The following is a 14,892-nucleotide window of genomic DNA, read 5'->3' on the forward strand; positions in this document are numbered from 1 at the left end:
GCATTAGATATTGGTCTTCCTTCATCGTTATTAATAATATTTCCTTCTGGATCTCTTTTAACACTTGAAAGAATTTGAGTTTTGGCTCATCCCACCAACCTTTTAATTGAACATTGAATCCTAATATAAGATTTTTAGCAGTATCTTCATCTGTTAATCCTGCTCTTTCTTTGTAAATATTTGATACCATAACCATTTGTTTACATAGACTAAGAATTTGATATTCAGATAATGTGTCTAGATTCCGTTCATATATTGAATTTCTATTAAAAGACCTAAAATTTTGGACTTCTTCTATTTTTAGATCAGGGGCAGTTGGTTTATAATAATTTTTATAAGGTGATAAATATTGAACAATGTTAATAGAATTAGAAATTTGTTCATTATCAGAATCTTCATGGTTTTGTTCAATTGTATTTATGACTTTGTCTTTACCTAGATCTCTTAGTCTCTCTTGGATTCCTAAAAGAATAGACTTTTCTAGATTTGATCAGAAATTTGGAAAGGAAGATTATTAGCAGTAATGTGAAGAGTTTGATCTTTAGACGTTATTAGAGAAGATGATGAGGGCTCTTTCTTTTCTAAAGTTTCTTCAATTTTATTTTCTATCCAATCTAATTGTTTTCCTATGGAATGAAGGATTAAATTTGAAAAATTATTTTGTTTAATTTGAACACTGCTTACCTCATTGGTGGATGGTTCACTTACTGGAAGACACTTGATGATTTGACCTTTTATGGAGATACCGGATTCCTCTAAAGGTGGATGTTCGCTGGAGATTATTGACCCATCAAGATTCGTCCATTTTTTGAGAGTTTTTTGGATGACTGCTAATTTATCATCTCCATATGTTTGGAATAAATAGGAGAAAAAAAAAATATTTTGTTTAGTGTATGAAATGTACTAATACCATTCAGATCTGATGTTTGCTCTTTGGGGTTCAGAAAAATTTCTCATGAACCATTTTCTATTAGAAATATTTTCTTCAGAAAGAAAGTCTTTTTTAAGAAAATCTTTCCCAATTAGACTTTCTTTGGTAATTGTAAGAATTTGTGATGGTGCAGAATTGGGAGATTCTGTTTCCTCATAGTTTTGATATATTGGTTATGCAAGATTTTGATGTATTCTTATTTCTTGAAATTTTGAGGTAGTAGGTCTAATTGTTTCTGAAGTTGAGTGTCTAGAAGGGGTGATAGGATGAGAGTAGGATGTCCTATTTGTTTTAAAAAAAAATTGTCTACAAAATTTGACTCCTACAGATCCATCAGGATGTTGGGTAATTTGGTCGATTTCCAAATTTTCTATGGGTTGTGCAGGGGGAATTTATCTGGGTGGTAGATTCCATCTTTCTGGTAAAGTAACATTTTTTCATTCTATAGTTTTTGGAACTAAAAGATTAGATTTTGCCCTATTTATTTTCCAAAATATTGTTTGACCTGGTGACTTAGTGTGGGATATGGCTTGAATATCAGGCCAGTATTAGTAATTTTATAATGTAGCCTATAGAATATTTCATAAATATGAGATCCTGACTTTATTTTATAATTGTAGTTTTTTACATTTTAAAGTGAGAATATTCAAAATATGAGGATCATTAAGAGAAATGGTAAAATTTGGAAAAGAATTGAAATAAATTGGACCATTGCAAAGGCTAGTTTCTATTAAACCAAGTAAGGAATCATAAAAACCTAGGTATCTACAATCTCTTAAAGCAAGAAACACACTAGTGTCTAATCTTCTCTTGTTAAAGGTTTTATAGAAATTTGAACAATACCAATATGCAGAAATTTGTAACCATTCTTAATATATTTAATAATAGAAGATTTTGAAAATAGATGTAATGTTTGTTGATCAGATACTAAAGGTAAAACTTGTTCTTCTGTCTTTATAGTGTATGCAGACTTAAAATCAATAAATGACTTCTTATAAATTTCTTTAGTATTAATCTTTGGAGGCTTCCAGTCAAATAGATCTTAGTCTTCCCACAATGCTTCTCCTGTGGTAATTATATTCGAATTTTCTTGGTTGTCCCCTGATGAGGAGGCTCTAGAATTCAAGCTTCTTATGAATTTATCCATAATATTAGATTTTCATACTTTGCTCTTTTGGATCAGATAATGATTTACCGTGGCACAAATAAGTCAAGTAAGCCGACTTACAACGTGTCGAAGTCTGACTCCAAGAGATGCATGGCTCTGATACTATTCAGTACCAGGATATCACAACCAAGAATAATAAATTAATTTATTATTGAGACAATAGTAGGGGAAATTAGAAGATTAGAAAATATAAGAAATTTATTAAATTCTTTAAATTAATTTAGTACTTTATTTCTTTTAGTATATGAATTTTGATGTAAAACTTTTAGAGATTAAAAAAGATTTTTTGTCAACTTTCTTTTCGAAATTAAAGTTGATTTCTTGAATTATTTAAAAGATTAGTTGGAATTGTAAAGTTACATTATTTCATGAAAAAAAAAGAGAAGAAAAAAATTAAAAACTAAAATTTAATTAATAGATAAAGAAAATTATTAAAATTGATATAAAATTTAATTATTTCATTGGATTAGAAACATAAAAGAGGTACAAAACATTAATTAAATTTTTTAAATAATATTAGAAACTAATCTCTTTTAATTTACAGAACTAGAAACAGTTTTAACTAAAAATGGCTATTTTTTTTAAAATATGTATGAGGGGCTAACTGCAATTGAAAATAAAAAGCGAGGGACAAAATTAATCTTCTATTAAAAAAAAAAAAAAAAAGTTTGTAGCCTTCCGCTCCCCCCCCCCCCCCCCCGCTCGCAGCTCGTAGCCTCCCTCCATCGCGTCTTCCCGTCGCCTCCCCCTCCTCCTCGCTCCCTTCTGTCTTTTTATATATATATATATATGTATGTATATATCTTAATAGTATATATATTACATATATATAATTTTAATTATATGTATTTATATTATATATATAATTTTTATATGTTATGGATCAACACATGACTTTATTCATGAATTACATGAACATACTTAATAAGAATTCTAATATTAAAAATATTAAAAATGAGGAATATGACATACCTCAGAATATTGATCTATTAAATAAATGGACAATTCCAAAATTTGAACCAAGATTAATATATCAACTAGGAACTTTTGAAAAATTAGGTTTTAAACAAGTAGTAAAAAATACTGAAGAATCTATCTGATTAGATAATGACGAAATGATAATAAGATTATTATCCGAAAAAGATATTAGTCATTATAGACAAACACATAAATTCCTTCATATAGGACTTGTACAAATTGCATTTAAACCTTTAACTTTAGAAGGTTTACCGGAAAGCTTTATTGCAACCTTAAGAGATGGTAAGAATTTAAATTGGAAACAATCCCTCATGGGTATAATACAATCTAGTCTGGCACATGGACCAGTTTATTTTAATGTATATCCAAATTTACAATTATCTTTATCTGATATTAATATATTAGATGCTTTGACATTAAATGTTAAAACTCATGGTTATGATTATATGCCTGCAATAGAAGTAATATGTATCTGTTATAGAATATATTATAAGCCTTTATTTACATTAAATCCACAATGTAAAAGGATTGATAAATCAAAAAATGAAACTATATTAATTGAAACCAACTTCAGTAATTCAAATATTACTACAAGAAGACCCATTAAATGGGAAGAAATAACTTTTTCAGAAAACTGAATAATTGAACAAGCTGTACCTAAAAGACCACAAATACGTGATCATAATAATATTATAGATATTCTTCAAAATAATGAAGGAACTGTAAATATTAAATTTGAAACAAATATGAAATCATTACTATTTCAGAAATGTAACTCGATGAGATCTTACATATCACCTATAGATTATAGGGTATAGTCTCCTATGCCTTCTAGAGCCTCTACTTCTCAAATAAGAGATTCAGAAATATTCACCCCTGTTACAGAAAAATTATACATTAATACACAAAATATTGTAAGAGAAGCTAATAACCAAACTCAGGATAATAATGAGTTAGAACCGACTATATTAGAAATGGAGTTTAATATTTAATGAATTATAGTTCTATTATAGATTTTAGTCCTGGCTCTCTCAGAAGAATTTAATGCGTAGGATATAGCCAATTCAGATAATGGTTTTTCCAAAGCTTTGAGAAGCAAGAAATGTTATATTTTCAAGATGAATTTTATAAGATTTGCAAAGAAAAAAATGCTTTAATTCCTTTTATGACATGGTTTATTGATACGTATGTCAAAAACTATATTTTTGTTATAGAAAGAAATTATAAACTAGAATCAGGAAAAGTTTATCAAAGTCTTTATCCTCCACAACAGGCTTTTCATATTGAAAAGAATGGAAAAATTCGTAATTTTTCAGCCTTTTCTAAATTAATAGAAACAGACACTCTCACAGTAACTTGTAAACATATTAATAAAATGTTTGAACAACAAAATTATACGAATTTATTCCTTAATATTTTGGGAGAACAAATTCAATCCATTCATAATAAAATTGAAATGATTATTAAAGCTATAAATAATATAAAACCGGTTATAATAGAATAAAAATCTGAAGAAAAAGAAGCATCTCCTAGCTTTCAGCCTCCTCCAGTTATATCTGATTTCAAAATAAGACCAATCCATGAATTAGAAAAAATTCTTGAAGAAAAATTCAGTAAATTGAGTATAAAAACTCTTGATAAAGAATTACAATATGAGTTGATAGAAAATACTGATCATAAACAAGTTTTTAAAAACCAAATTAATAAAATCACTAATAAATGGGCTGATAAACCTATTCAAAGTAAATTCTGTTATAATAGACCAACACCTATGGATGTTTTACATGAAGAATATACTGATACAATAGATATTAGTTATTCAGGTAATAAGATTTATGAATGGAACATTGATGGATATTCTAATAAACAGATTTATAACACGATACATAGAATGCTTATGTTTCCACTATTTGTAAAAATGGTAATAATTTAGATAAAACTATTGCAGCAATGATTATTGCTGGATTTACTGGACAACTTAAAGGCTGGTGGGATAATTATCTATCTCAACAAGATAAAGATAGTATTATCAATACTGTTAAACAAGAAAATAATAATTTAGTTGAAAATGCAGTTTATACACTTGCTGTCAATATTATTAAACACTTTACTGGAAGATTTAGTGATAATAGTGATACTATTAGAACTTTATTACAAAATTTAAGGTGTAAAACACTTTCAAACTTTACATGGTATAAAGATACTTTCTTAAGTAGAGTAATGGAATTATCGAAATATAATAATATACACTGAAATCAAAATTTATTGATGGTCTGCCTAGTCTATTTGCAAAAAGGATTAGGAAAAAACTAAGAAATGACCAGATTAATATTCCATATGAAAATTATACTTATGGAGCTCTAATAGATACTTGTATTCAGGAAGGGTTAGCTTTGTGTAATGAAATAAAGCTTAATCAACAAATTAAAAGACAAAACCTTGATGAAAGGAAACAATTAGGACAATTTTGCCAACAATTTGGTTTAGAAAACCCTACTACTAGTAAGGATCATAAAACTAATAAGCCCTATAAATCAAAAAACAGAAAATATTCTCAGAAGCATATAGAGGAAAAGAATAAAAGAAAAGAAGAAAAATCTCAAAGAAAATCGAAATATTCGAAAAATAAAAATAGATATTACAAGATTTGTAAAAAATTTGGTCATAATGCAAAATACTGTTGGACTAAAAAGAAGATTAATAATCTTGAAATATCAAATGATATAAAGAATATAATAATACAAACTTTACAAGAGTCAGAATCTAAAAATACAGAAACAGAATCAATAAGTACTTCTAAATCAGAAGAAGAAGAAATATTAAATGTATTAGATAATGAAAATATTTCAGAATCAAGTTCAGAATGCGAACCTTGTAGCCTAGGACTAGCCTGTCCTAAAGAATTAAATAATATTAATAATAAAAATGACATTGAAAAATCTGAATTGTATAAAATATTTTCCCAATTCTCAAAAATGAAAATTAATGTTCTTACTTGAAATCATGCTTTTGAATTATTAAAAGCAATTAAAAAATTCAAAATTAAGGATGCAAATTATTGATGAAATTAGTACTAAATCCAGTACTTCCACTTCTTATAATCCAGAAGAAGACTTAAATGAAAAAATTATAAATCCAAAAAGATCATATAATATGAATGAGGCAATGAACCAACTTAGAAGTAAATATCAACATAAAGAAGATAATATATCTCTTCAAAATTTATATAAAGAAATAAACAATTTAAAAGAAGAAATTAAAATATTGAAAGATAAAAATACTATTCAGAAATCTAGGATTTCTGACTTAGAAAATATTTCTAGATTAGAAAATATATCTCAAAATGATAATAAACTAAAAATAGATGAACATAGTATTTTCTCTGAAAACTTTTTATCTACCATAGAAATGGTTATAACCCAAAAATGGTATATAAAAATATCTCTTCTGATTGATAATCATTATACAAAATCATTTACAGCTTTTGTTGATAGTGGCGCTGATTTAAATGTTATTCAGGAAGGATTAATACCAACTAGATATTTTCATAAAACTAGTCATACTTTATGGCATGCTGGAGGTGATAAACTCCAAATACAGTATAAAATTCCTAAAGCTTTTGTCTGTATTGATAATAAGTGTATTTCGCAAAGTTTTATTCTTGCTAAGAATATTACTAACCAAGTTATACTTGGGACTCCATTTTTACATAATATTTATCCAATAAAAAAGATTGATAGTAAAGGAATTATAGGAACGTTCCAAAATGATGATATATTTCTTGAATATATTATTGAACCATTTAGTAAAATGTTGCATAATATTTATGATACTATTAATGCAAAACAGAATCAAATTAATTTCTTAAAACAAGAAATAAACATAATAACAATTGAAGAACAATTGAAGAATCCTAAATTACAGGATAAAATTAGTCTATTAAAAAATTAATTCTCTTTAGAAATTTGTAATGATCATCCTAATGCTTTTTGGGATAGGAAAAAACATATAGTTTCTTTACCTTATGAAGATTCTTTTGATCAAAAGAATATACCTACTAAGGCGAGACCTTGTCAGATTAATTCTGAATATTTAGAATTATGTAAAAAAGAAATTGAATCCCTTTTACAAAAAGGATTAATAAGTCCTTCTCAATCCTCATGGTCATGTACTGCTTTTTATGTTAATAAACATTTTGAAATTGAAAGAGGTATTCCAAGATTAGTTATAAATTATAAACCCCTTAATAAGGCATTAAAATGGATTAGGCATCCTATTCCTAATAAAAAAGATCTACTCGATAGACTTTATGATGGTTTAGTATTTTCTAAATTTGATTTAAAATCAGGATATTGGCAAATACAAATTAATAAATCTGATAGATATAAAACTGCATTTAATGTTCCTATTGGACATTATGAATGGAATGTTATGCCATTTGGTTTAAAAAATGCTCCTTCTGAATTCCAAAAAATTATGAATGATATTTTTACTCCTTATAGTACTTTTATAATAGTATACATTGATGACATATTAGTCTATTCAAAACCTATTGAAATGCATTTTAAACATTTAAATATATTTAAATGTTTAATTATACAAAACGGTTTAGTAATTTCTAAGTCAAAAATGGAATTATTTAAGACAAGAATAAGAATTCTAGGTCATATTATTGAAAAAGGAAATATTATTCCTATTAATAGAAGCATTGATTTTGCGGATAAATTTTCAAATGAAATAACTGAAAAAACTCAGTTATAAAGGTTTTTAGGAAGTCTAAATTATATTGCTCCTTATTATAAAAATTTAATAGAAGATACGGCGATCTTATATGACATACTAAAAAAGAATCCTAAGTCATGGACAATTGACCATACAGAAGCTGTTAAAAGAATAAAATCTAAAGTTAAAACACTTCCTTGTTTAATGTTAAGTAATCCAAATTGGAAAAAGATTATAGAAACTGACGCATCTGATATAGGGTTTGGAGGAATATTAACCCAGATAAATCCTGAAACAAAACAAGTATATCTTGTTAGATTCCATTCAGGAAAATGGAATGGTTCTCAAAAATATTATGCAACTATAGCAAAAGAAATTCTAGCTATAGTCAAATGTGTTTCAAAATTTCAAGATGATTTATATAATCAAAATTTTTTGATTATGACAGATTGCAAAGCAGCCAAATTTATGTTTCAAAAGGATTTTAAACATGATGTTACTAAACAAATGTTTGCAAGATGGCAGGCTCAATTTACCCCGTTTGATTTTGAAATATTTTATAAAAAGGGAGAAGATAATAGTCTTCCAGATTTCTTAAGTCGGGAATATTTTAATAAATGACAGGCATGAATTCCCGAGGTCGAGGATCTTCCTCTTATAGAGGAAGAGGTGGTAGAGGCAAAGCACCTGAGATTATATCTCAGAATAGGAAACAAAAGCTTATAGCTATGGATTTAACATAAGATCCTGAATATCAGGCATTCTTGGAATATAAAAAAGGTCAACAGACTCAAACTGAAGGGCATATGAGGGACTATCATTCCCTTCAGTTTGAGTCGGTTCTAACTCATTATTATCCTGAGTTTGATTATTAGCTTCTCTTACAATATTTTGTCTATTAATGTATAATTTTTCTGTAACAGGGGTGAATATTTCTGAATCTCTTATTTGAGAAGTAGAGGCTCTAGAAGGCATAGGAGACTCTACCCTATAATCTATAGGTGATATGTAAGATCTCATCGAGTTACATTTCTGAAATAGTAATGATTTCGTATTTGTTTCAAATTTAATATTCACAGTTCCTTCATTATTTTGAAGAATATCTATAATATTATTATGATCATGTATTTGTGGTCTTTTAGGTACAGCTTGTTCAATTATCCAGTTTTCTGGAAAAGTTATTTCTTCCCATTTAATGGGTCTTCTTGTAGTAATATTTGAATTACTGAAGTTGGTTTCAATTAATATAATTTCATTTTTTGATTTATCAATCCTTTTACATTGTGGATTTAATGTAAATAAAGGCTTATAATATATTCTATAACGGATACATATTACTTCTGTTCCAGGCATATAATCATAACCATGAGTTTTAACATTTAATGTCAAAGCATCTAATATATTAATATCAGATAAAGATAATTGTAAATTTGGATATACATTAAAATAAACTGGTCCATGTGCCAAACTAGATTGTATTATACCCATGAGGGATTGTTTTCAATTTAAATTCCTACCATCTCTTAAGGCTGCAATAAAGCTTTTCGGTAAACCTTCGAAAGTTAAAGGTTTAAATGCAATTTGTACAAGTCCTATATGAAGGAATTTATGTGTTTGTCTATAATGACTAATATCTTTTTCGGATAATAATCTTATTATCATTTCATCATTATCTAATCAGATAGATTCTTCAGTAGTTTTTACTACTTGTTGAAAACCTAATTTTTCAAAAGTTCCTAGTTGAGATATTAATCTTGGTTCAAATTTTGGAATTGTCCATTTATTTAATAGATCAATATTCTGAGGTATGTCATATTCCTCATTTGTAATATTTTTAATATTAGAATTCTTATTAAGTATGTTCATGTAATTCATGAATAAAGTCATGTGTTGATCCATAACATATAAAAATTATATATATATAATATAAATACATATAATTAAAATTATATATATGTAATATATATACTATTAAGATATATACATGCATATATATATATATATACATATATATATACAAAGACAGAAGGGAGCGAGGAGGAGGGGGAGGCGACGGGAAGACGCGATGGAGGGAGGCTACGAGCTGCGAGCGGGGGGGAGCGGAAGGGACCTGTAATGAACCAACTAAATTCTGGGATATGAACTCAAGTGCGCAGAAAAGGGGGTGGGAAAACTGAAGAAGAAGATGAAAGATGAGAAGAGTGAAAATGTTAAACTTCATTCATAATGAACCCATTACAACCTTGAGCTTCCCTTTTTACAAAAGTCTGATGAAACAGACAAAATCAACAGAAATGAAAGCTGAAATCAACATTAAAATTCCATCAGAAAAAGAGGCTGTTTGTCCTTGAACATGAGCTCCCATTGGTTGTAAGTAAACTTGCGGAATTCCTTAAAAAGACAGTAGCAGACTTCAGTCTTTTGCGCGTCAATACTCCGTCCACGTGTCACACGCCGGATCAGATTGGGTGGTTGTGATGGACTTCGAATTCCCAATTTCAGTTTGCCCTCAATTGCACCCTAATTTGCTTGAAACGACGCCGTCTTCGCTCGAATTTTTAAAATCATCCCCAATCTTCCCCGCTTGCTTGATCCAACGGCTCTCCTTCTCACTTCTAATCTGACGACTCACATTAGAAGTCGCATTTTGGCTTAAAAGCGCGACACTCCTTCCCGCTATTTTTTAGCCTTGACCTCAAGGATCAAAGTTTGGAAATCTTGCTGCAACAGAGTAATAATCCTCCCAAGTGGCTTGTTCTGGAGATGAATGAGACCACTGAATTAGCACCTGAGGAACACCCACATTGTCCCTAGGAATCAGTCTTCGAGCTAGGATGGCAGCAGGGTAAATTTTGAAAGTCTCATCTTCGAATTCTGGCAGCTGGTCTGAAGGGAAATATTTAGAACCAATCTTCTTCAATGATACATGGAACACAGGATGGATTTTTGAACCAGGAGGTAATTCTAGCTTGTATGCTACCTTGCCCACCTTTTCAACGATTTTATAGGGACCATAGTACTTGGCTGAGAGCTTCAATCTCTTCCTAAGTGTCACAGATGTTTGCTTGTGAGGTTGCAACTTCAGGAAAACCTCATCTCCTACCTGGAACTCCCTTTCAGTTCTCTTCCTGTCAGCATACGTTTTCATCTTGTGTTGAGCCATCTGCAAATTTTCCGTCAGGAGCTGCAAGACCTTAGTTCTTTCCTGTATAAGCTCTTCAACATCACTGTGATGACTCTGTAGATAAGGGCCCATGGTGAGTTGTTGAGGAGGATAACCATATAATGCCTGAAATGGGGTGGCCTTTAGACTAGTGTGGAAGTTGGTGTTGAACCAGAATTCAGCTAAGGTCAGCCATTGAGCCCACTTTTTTGGTTTTTGCTGGCACATACACCTCAAATAATTTTCAAGGCATTGGTTGACTCTTTATGTTTGTCCATCACTCTGTGGGTGGTAAGCTGTGGACATATCTAAAGATACCCCTGAGAGTGTAAATAGCTCCTTCCAAAACTTACTAGTAAACACCTTATCCCTGTCAGATACAATGCTAACAGGCAAGCCATGGAGTTTGTAAATATTATCAAAGAAAATCTTTGCAATGGATGCAAGAGTGTAAGGATGTTTGAGGGCAATAAAATGGGAATACTTGGTTAACCTATCCACAATAACCATGATTGAATCCTTGCCCTCAGAATTAGGTAGCCCTTCCACAAAATCCATAGAGATGCATGACCAATCCAGGGAAGGGGCAGTTTTCATGTTTTGACCTCTGACAAATCTCACATTCCTGCACCTAGTTATTCACATCATTCTTCATAGTAGGCCAATAAAACAACATCTTGGCCCTCTGATAAGTTTCAGAAATCCCTGAATGTCCCCCAAGTGCTGAATCATGGAGTGCCTTAAGAATTTTCTGCCTTATTTCACCATGGCTCCCAACACAAAGTCTCCCTTTCTTCCTCAGAAGCCCGGTTTCATAAGCATAGTCAGGAAATGATTGAGGTTCTAGGATTTTTGCTTGGATCACAGTTTGGAACAAAGTGTTCCCTTCATAACTTGCTTGCACCTCTTGCATCCACATGGGGATCTGTGTGGAGATGGCATAGGAGTGTTGAGTGTCATCCTCTTGATCCCTTCCTGATAAGGCATCAGCAGCTCTATTTTCATTTCCCTTCTTATATTATACTTCATAGCTGAGGCCTAGGAGTTTGGTGACCCACTTCTGTTGCAACATAGAATCAACTCTCTGGTCTAAGATATGCTTTAAGCTCCTCTGATCTGTTTTGATAATAGAATGGTTCCCCAACAGATAATGTTTCCACTTGGTTACTGCCAAAAGTAATGCTAGGAACTCATTCTCATAGGTAGATAACCCCAGGTTTCTTGCAGCCAGAGCCTTACTCAAATAGGCTATGGGTTTCCCTTCTTGCATCAATACAGCACCAATTCCCTTCCCACTTGCATCTGTCTCTACAATGAAGGGTTTAGAAAAGTCAGGCATTGATAACACTGGGGCTGTAGTCATCACTCTCTTGAGCTGCTTGAAGGCATCATCAGCTTCTTGATTCAATCCAAAAGCATTCTTCTTCAATAGTGCTGTGAGGGGTGTGCTGATAGACCCATAGTCTTTGATAAACCTCTTATAGTAACCAGTAAGTCCAAGGAAACCTCTCAGTGCCTTAACATTTGAAGGAACAGGCCAGTTCACCATGCTTTCAATCTTGCCTGGATCAGTTGCAACCCCCTCCCAAGAGATTACATGCCCTAAGTACTCCACCTTCTTCTGGGAAAAATCGCACTTACTTTGCTTTGCATACAACTGATGCTTCCCCATCAAATCCATCACCTTCCTGAGATGCACTAGGTGCATTCCCCAGTCCTTACTGTATACTAAAATATCGTCAAAGAACACAAGGACAAATTTTCTGAGGTAAGGTTCAAACACTGTGTTCATGAGTGCTTGAAATGTGGATGGAGCATTGCATAAGCCAAAAGGCATAACCAGAAATTCATAGTGTCCATTGTGGGTGATGAAACTTGTTTTAGGAACATCCTCCTTCCTCATTCTTATTTGAAAGTAACCTGACCTCAAGTCAATTTTGGAGAAGAATTTAGCACCATAAAGCTCATCAAGCAATTCATCTATGACAGGTATAGGAAATTTATGTTTCACAGTGAGTTTGTTAAGATACCTGTAATCCACACACAGTCTCCACCACACCATCCTTCTTCTTCACTAAGAGTATAGGAGAGGCAAATGAGCTTTGGCTTGGTCTTATGATTCCATTTTCTAGCATCTCCTTTACAAGCTTCTCAATTTCTGTTTTCTGTCCATAAGCATACCTGTATGGGTGTTGTTTCTTAGGTATTGCATTAGGTAATAATTCTATACAGTGCTCAATACTCCTCTCAAGTGGCAAGGATCTTGGTTCCTGGAACACATCCTTGTACTGATGTAATAATTCAAGTACTTGACTATCCCTTGTCTCTTCATGTGCAGTTTTGTGATTGAGGTATAACTATCCCTGTATATCATGGCTTCTTTTTCTCATCAAGCTGATCATGGCACTTACTGATGTGTCTTTAGTTCCGTTCAATAGGGCATATAGAATTAGCTTATTCCCTGCTTGGTTGAGAGTGATTTTTGATTGACTGAAATCTATTTCCACGGGGTCATAACCACTGAGCCAGTCACATCCAAGAACCAAATCATATCCTCCTAGCTTGAGCAATCTGACAGGATGAGTGAATTTCTCCCCTTGCATTTCCCATGTGAACTGATCACATTCTAGTTTGCTAGCAAGCTTGCTGCCATCTGCTACTCTAATCATCATGGGAGTAGTGCTCTCTATCTTGCAGTTGAGGGTTCTTGCTACCTTCTCATCTAGGAAACAGTGAGTACTCCCACTATCTATGAGGATGAGGATCTCCTTATCTCCTACCTTGCCAAGCATCTTCAGTGTTTTGCAGTGAGCATGTCCCTTCATAGCATGCAATGAGACAGCTATATCCCGTTCCCTCACCTCCTGTTCTTCAAACTCAACTTGCTTTGGGTCATTCCCTTCAAGTTCCTTGGCTTCCTCATCTTCCAGCAGCATATAAAACTGCTTATACTTGCATCTGTGGCCTGGCACAAAGGGTTCATCGCATCTATAGCATAGATTTTTCTCTTTCTTGGCTCTTACCTCAGCCTCAGTAAAGAGCCTCCTGGGTTGAAAGTTACGTCTGGGAGGGCGGTTTTTGAGTGGTGGTTTGTAGGGGGGTTTTGGTTAAGGGTTTCTGTTTATGGGTTGGGCCTTCTTCAGAATAGCACTCACAGCAAACTCCTGTTTTCTGGCAAGAACCACCGCTTGGTTTAATGAAATGGGGTCACAAGTAGAAACAAGTGTTTTAATCTCATCCTTAAGCCCACTGATAAACTTCATTTTGAAGAACTCCTCTTCCAGATTTTTGTTGAATATCAACATTTGATCCTTAAGTTCCTCAAACCTTTCTAGGTATGCATTAACTGTGGTTTCATACTGAAGTTTATTAAAGGCTGTCATCACCCTCTCATAGTCAAGGTCTTCAAACCTTTCAAGAACACTCTTAACCAGTTCATCCCATGACTAGAAATCCTTCTTTTCAGTGTACCCTTGGTACCATAGTTCAGCTCTTCCTTGCATGTATACAGAAGCCATGAACACCTTCTGATCCTCAGGGATTCGAATCATTTGAAAGTATCTTGTGCATCTTCTAGCCGAGCTTCTTGCATTATCACCATCAAAATAGGGGAATTCCAGTTTGTTCAAGGCGTTACAAGAACTTGTTTGCCTTGGTGATAGTGTTTCTTGTCTGAAGGTGGTGGCTCCTTCCTGTCTTAAAGGGTTGGTACCCTCAGGCCTGTAGGTAGTGTTCATGGCCGCCCTTGAAGAGGATCCCCTCTCCATAGAGGCTGTCAAACCTTCCCCAAGAACAGACTTGTTCCTGTTGTAAATCTGCAATTGCTCCACCATGCTCTGCATTTGCTATTGCATTGTTATCATGTTGTGCTCTATGTTCAACACTGACGCTTCTAGACCCTCCTGAACCTCTGCCATTTGATCCATCCTT

General features: G+C 32.3%; 1 protein-coding gene across 3 annotated transcripts in view; it reads left to right on the top strand.

Moving 5' to 3' along the window:
• Positions 1 to 14,892, top strand: part of LOC105162637 (protein DETOXIFICATION 21) — a 35,373-nt gene that overhangs the window by 7,480 nt on the left and 13,001 nt on the right. The window contains exon 2 of one of the 3 annotated variants that reach the window (XM_011080717.3): positions 8,723 to 8,807. The exons of 1 other annotated variant lie outside the window; for it this stretch is intronic. The gene's annotated coding sequence lies outside the window, so the exon portion shown is untranslated. The remainder of the gene's footprint in view (positions 1 to 8,722; positions 8,808 to 14,892) is intronic. One more of the 3 variants, XM_011080718.3, reaches the window with a different exon arrangement.

Source organism: Sesamum indicum, linkage group LG13 (genome assembly GCF_026168435.1).
Source record: "Sesamum indicum cultivar Baizhima isolate 11 linkage group LG13, ASM2616843v1, whole genome shotgun sequence".
NCBI lineage: Eukaryota > Viridiplantae > Streptophyta > Magnoliopsida > Lamiales > Pedaliaceae > Sesamum > Sesamum indicum.